Below are 6,270 nucleotides of genomic sequence, written 5' to 3' on the forward strand. Positions count from 1 at the left end.
CCCCCCCCCCCCAGTCAGAAACCAGTGCCCGCGCCACTGAACAGGCCAGCCCGTGGCCGGCCCTCACCTCAGCCGCTCACAGGCCATCCGGCGCCATATTAGAATCCCATCGCGGGAGGGGCACGGGCCTGCAGGTGGTGGGCACACTGCCCAGGCCCTCGCCGGGCAGGCAGGCAGTAGAGGTAAGTCACTGCTTCATGACGCCCCCCCCCGCCCCCGGCCGCTGTGAGCCCACTCCTGGTCAGCTTGGTTTCCAGGTGTGAGGCCTGCGCGCCGTTCGTCAGGGTCAGTCTGGGTCGTGGCCTCTGGGCTGCGTGCGGCAGGTGGCAGCCCGGCCACTGCCTTCCTCAGTTCCCGGCACAAGCGTCTTCAGCCAGAGGCCGGCGGGGTGGGAGCGGGCTGGGCTTGCGGAGCGCAGGCTGAGAAACTGCCCGCGCGGGGCACACGCCGCGCTCCTCGCACTCCAAACACAACCTACCCACTGCCACCAGCGGCAGGAGCCATGACAAGACCAGACCAGAGAGCTGCCAAGGACAAAAACAGCCATTCTTCTGCTTACACAGAAAATTCAAGTAATTTATTTAAAAAACTGCGTTTCAGCTTGAAATATATGTGTATATATATGTGTATATATATATATATATATATATATGCTTTAGAATGACCATATTGCAGCATGATTCTCATGCATTGTAAAGTTCTTTATTTAAAAAACACCACATGGAGGCAGCCGCCGTGTTCACCAGGGCAGCGGCCGCCTCCCGCGTTCTTCCCCTCGGCGGGCCGGCAGGCGTGGACGGCCGGTCTCTGGATCCGGTCTCCGGGAAGAGCGGGCTCAAGCGTTGGGTAGGATGTGGTGCCTTGAACACGTTCCAGACAGCGGCAGCTTGTGATGGTTGCGCTTCCTGGAGCCTGAGGTTCGCTCATTGGCTGAAGCCAGAAAACGCACGGCGCCAGGCCCTGGCTGGGCCGCAACCCAGACAGAAGCGGCTCTCAGGTGCACGTGCGCTCCAGCAGCCAGCCCGGGAGCCCGGGAGGAAGTCACAAGAGTTCAGATGGGGTCCAGTTCGGATGGGCCCCAGTGTGGCAGAGAGGGAGGCCCTGGCACCCTCGGGCACCCACTCAGAGGCCTTGCCCACCACACATTCGAGGTAGCCTGGAGGCAGGACTCGGGAGCCAGCGCCTGCCTGGAGCTCTGGGCTCTGGATTCCCAGCAAATGGTGTAGAGATAAATCAAAGTGCAACTGAGAGTCGGCGGTGACCAAACGGCTCCCCCGGGGCCTTGGGGGGGGGGGGAGGTGGGACAGACTCACAGGCACGCACATGCGCGCACACACCCACACGCACACATACCACGCACATTCTGTCCGTGCTTGCTGCCCTGCCCCTCCCTGGCTTGTCTGGAGGTCACCCTAGCAAATGGTCACTCGCTGCCCACAGCGGCCACGGGGAACTCGCCGGCTTTGGTGTGGCCGCCACAGGCCGCCACACCCTCCGAGGAAGAGACGAGACGCTGTTCTTGTAATTAAACAGTTATGAAAAAGAAAACACTTCCCAAATAATCAGAGAGAAAAACTCTCCAAAAGCGGCAGCACGACTGTGCGTGCCAAGAGGTGCCAAGACCCCTGTGACCACGCTGCCGAGGCCGCCGCCGGCGCCCAGGGGACAGGCCACCAACGCCGCCGGCGCCCAGGGGACAGGCCACCAACGTCGCTGGCGCCCAGGGGACAGGCCACCAAGGACGGCGGAGGGTTTGCATTTTCAATGACAATTTCAGAAATTCAAAGGCTTATTTTTTCTAAATTGCTTACTGAGTATATTGTAAGCGTCTTACAATTTAAAAACATGCAGAATAATACACCTGCAGAATAGGAGTTGAAATTAAAAGATTTTTCAATTAAAAAAAGATTTCAAATGATTTTTTAATTGTGGAGAAAGTAATGAATGTGATACTTTGCCTAACAGCTCAAACCTACCCTACACCTATGGAGCCTGGCCTGCGCCGGGAGAAGCTGCCCCCCCACGCCCGCGCCCGCGTGGAGAGCACCGCCGGCCTCACACCACGGACTCGGCCTCCGCGGGCCCGGGCAGGCCGTCTTTCCTCGACAGCTTCAGGACAGTGGGCTTCTCGCCGGCCCCGCGGCCGCCCTCGCCGGCGGCCCGGGAGGACAGGCCTTTCTCCTCGTCCTTGGCGTCCTCCGACACTTTGGGATAGATCACCAGGAACGTGGCTGTGAGGAAGCCCAGGAAGGAGCCCACGGAGGCCACCATGGGGATAACACGGACCGTCCGCACGGCGTCCACCACGCCCCCCAGGGCGGAGGCCACCAGGATCTGCGAGACGTAGACCTGGCAGGAGAGGATGGCGCAGTCGATGCCAAACCCGCGCTTGGAGCTGCCAGGGCTGTGCTGGACGTACTGGAAGAGAAAGAGACAGGCGTGAGGGCGGGAGAAGCAGCTCTGGAGGGGAGGAGCAGAGGCAACTGCAAGGGGGGGGGTGGAGGGAGGGAGGGGGGCCCTTCAGGCGCAGGCAGGGCGACGGGCCCTGGTCTCCAGCAGGGGGCAGCGAGCAACGGTGTCAGGTCGGTGCTCGCCGGCTTGGTGGTTTTGGTTTTATCTGGCAGTGGACCCAGGCAAGCGTGCGTGCCAGACAGGCGCTAGAGCCCTTGAGCCACACCTCCTGCTGCTTCTGAGTTCCTTCTTTTAAAACAGGGTTTCACACATTTCTGCCAGGCTGCCTGGACCGTTACCTTCCTGTTCACTCTTTCCACATTGCTGGGGTGATAAGCATGTGACACTGGGCCCCAAATTTTTTATTGGTCAAAATGGGGGTCTCATCAACTCTCTCCTGCCCCCTGGCTAGCCTCAAACCATGATCCTCCTGTCTCTTCCATATGCATCGCGAGGATTACAGGTGTGAAGTACTTGCCTGGTTTGTGTTTTTTGAACAAGATACAAAAGAACACCAGTGTGGCCACCTCTGGTCTACAGAGACACAGGCCTGGCTGGGCCCGCTACACAGGAGGCCGGTGCGAGAAGGTAGGTGAGCAAAGCGCGCGTACACGCACATGCTCTCACGCACAGTGCGCCGCCAGCATGGCAGGGGGTTTCCCACACCCTCACAGGATAAGCCCAGGAATAAACAGCAACACGCTAGCTGTGAGCTAACAGCGTACAGGGCGCTTTCTCTAAGTACATACACGCTTAGCAACAGCCGTGATATCTACTCCCCAAAGGGAGCCTCTGTTACCTCCAGGACTGGAAATCCGGTAGGCTGTGAGGAAAGCCTGACCATTGGAAAAGTCACTGTCGGAACTCATCGACAGACTTGTAAGTGATTTATGATTCAAAATAGAGACCATGAAAAATCCCTTATTTTGCTGAGCCTAAAAATTAACAATACATTCAAACTTGCGGAGTGCAGCTAATGAGGTGCAAAGAGGAAAAATCATAGCTTTATATGCAACTACTAGGCTGAAAAACCCAAGAAACCTGAAAACAGCGAACCAAGCCAGGCGCGCTGAGGTAGCCCCAGAGGGGTGGATGAGGAAATACGCCAGACAGGACTAAGGGTTCCCAAGCTACTCTGCACACAGTAGACAACCTGCAAGGAACGAATGCCCACAAAGCAAAGGATGACACGGGCTTGGGGCGTGGCCTGGAGCACCAGCCTTGAGAACAAGATGACACACGACAAGGTCTGTTACACTGGGCCAGAAGGAAATACTATGAGCAATTCCAAGTCGTTAGCCTGAAGGTTCCAAAAGCCCCACCTGTCAGACGCAAGCCCGTCCCACTGCAGTGCAAGAGAGCCAGCAGGCAGAGGAGCCTGGGATCCGAGCCACTCAGGCAGAGATCAGGAGGATCGCAGTTCCAGCCAAGGGAAAAAGTTAGTGAGACCTTCATCTTTTTTTGCCTTTTTCTTTTTGCCAATCTCAGGGCTCGAACTCAGGGCCTGGGTACTGTTTCCAAGCTTCTTGCTCAAGGATAGCACTCTACCACTTGTGTCACAGCACCACTTCTGGCTTTTTCTGTGTATGTGGCACTGAGGAATTGAACCTAGGGCTTCCTGCATGCAAGGCAAGCACTCTACCACTAAGCCACCTTCCCAGCCTGAGACCTCCTTCTTAACCAATAAGCCTGGCATGGCGGCATGTGGGAGGCACCTGGAGGAGAATCTAGGTCCAAGGCTGGTCCTGGGCAAAAAGCATGAGACTCCATCTGAAAAATAACTACAGCAGAAAGGACGAGAGGGGGCACCAAGCACTCGCATGCCTGTCCACCCAACTCCAGGTCCTGGGTTCAAATGCCGAAAATGCCAAAAGAAAAAAAGCATTATGGATTACAAAGTAAGAACTGAAGCTGCGCCTCCTGCCTCCTTGCTGACCAGGGCTGTGTCTGCCTTCAAAGGCCTCATGCAGAGCCTAGGAGTGAGTCAGAGAGCCTGGAGGCCGAGGCTCTGGTGGCGAAGGACGGCTCAGGCGGCGTCAGCTGCTAGGTTGGCAGGAGTGGACGGTGGAGGGGCATTCTGTGCCGGGCTATCCCTTAGGTGGGAGGTGCTGGGCCACAGGGCATCAGGCGCCAGCCCCGGGCCCGGGCAGCTGGCTCGGCTCCCTGACCCCACGGCGGGCTGGACGCACCTCTTTGATGTCATGGTAGTGGCCCAGCAGGGCGTAGGGGCAGTAGGAGATGCTCATGGAGACGATGCCCATGGTACTGATGGTGACCATGGCCACGTAGACGTTGGGAAACATGGCCATCACAGCTGTGCCCACGGAGAAGCCCAGCGTCCCTAGCACGTAGATCACCCGGATGCTCAGGTCGTAGTTGTCCAGGTATTTCTGAAGCAGGGCTGCAGAGGGGCAACAGACAGTGAGCCACGGCTCCAGCCGGCTGGCGCCCTGGCCCGGCCTTCCCCTTCCCTAGCACTGCTGCACTTTGGCCAAGCCGGATCTGCAGGGGCAAGTGCGCCCTCTTCTGATCTACTGGGAAGCGCGGCCCACGTCCACGCCAACACGGCTGCCAGGCTCCCGAGCCCTGGGGCTCCCAAGGGAGGCCACGCCCTGGCCATTTCTGCAGCCCAGGACCTCCCTGGCCACCGGGGACCTGCCCCCTCTCCTTGTGGGCGCTTCTGGTCTGGCCTGGGCGCATCCCCTGGGCTCTGGGAATCCTTTATCAATGGGGTGGCGGTGATGACCTCCCTGGGCCTGGATGACTGCGGGCATTTCCACCGGCCATTCTCCTACCCAGCCCAGTCAGGGCCACATCCTCCCTGCTGCCCAGGGTGGAAGTCCGCCAGCCTCCTTCACGATAAGGGGGCCAGCCCTTCCTGCGTGCCGAGACCCCTGGCTGAGGCCCCTTTGCCCAGCCGAGCAGCAGCTGCAGGCGGCGGGCCCGCCACTGCCCATGCTGGACAGGGTGCAGGGGACCGCAGGGGCTCTCGAGACACCTGCTACCTTGTCAGCCGGGGGAGTCAGGCCAATACCGATGCCCATCAACTGTGGGGTGCACGTTTCCACCTGCCGATGGCTTGGGCTGGGGTGCGGGCTCACGTGACCGGCACTTCTCACCTGAGCAAATAGCACCGGTAGCAGCATAAATGACCAGGCCCCAGCAGCCCATCTTCACCCCGGCGTTGTAGGCGTGCCAGGCGGTGGAGTTGGAGGAGGCCTGTTCCAGAAAGGGGTGGGTGTCAGCAGCACCGTCTGCGCCTGCGGCACAGGTTACTCCGTGCTGAGAGCCCAGTGAGCCGTTCGGAGAGGCGGCCAGCGTTCTAGTGCAAGAGTCAGCCCTGTGTCCAGTCCTGTCAGTGTGTGGGCGCTCCCCGCACCCACCCTGCCCCTCCCCGCCCGCACATGGCCTCTGGCTGCCCCAGGAGTCCTGGTCTCTTCTGACCCACGGCCCTCCTGCAGGTGGCCCATGGCACCGGGAGTTGCTACAGGATTCCACGAGGACGGGAAGAACCGGCTGCACCGCCTGCACCAGTAACAACCGGCTCTTACCTCCATGGCTGGAGTGCCTTCCGGCCAGCTGCTCAGGGCCTCTGTGGTGAAAGCCCGGCTTCCACACCTGACCGCTTGGCTGTGGAGCGGGTGTCCTGGGGTGTATGGAGGCTGTGATGTGGGTGTCCTGGGGTGTATGGAGGCTGTGGAGCGGGTGTCCTGGGGTGTATGGAGGCTGTGGAGCGGGTGTCCTGGGGTGTATGGAGGCTGTGATGTGGGTGTCCTGGGGTGTATGGAGGCTGTGGAGCGGGTGTCCTGGGGTGTATGG

At 59.6% G+C, this 6,270-nt stretch overlaps 1 protein-coding gene across 1 annotated transcript in view; it reads right to left on the minus strand.

Annotated features, from left to right (window-relative positions):
- Slc45a4 (solute carrier family 45, member 4) overlaps window positions 1-6,270 on the minus strand; it is a 29,977-nt gene that overhangs the window by 1,523 nt on the left and 22,184 nt on the right. The window lies entirely within an intron of this gene.

The sequence above is a fragment of the Dipodomys ordii genome, unplaced genomic scaffold (assembly GCF_000151885.1).
Source record: "Dipodomys ordii isolate 6190 unplaced genomic scaffold, Dord_2.0 Scaffold82, whole genome shotgun sequence".
Lineage (NCBI taxonomy): Eukaryota > Metazoa > Chordata > Mammalia > Rodentia > Heteromyidae > Dipodomys > Dipodomys ordii.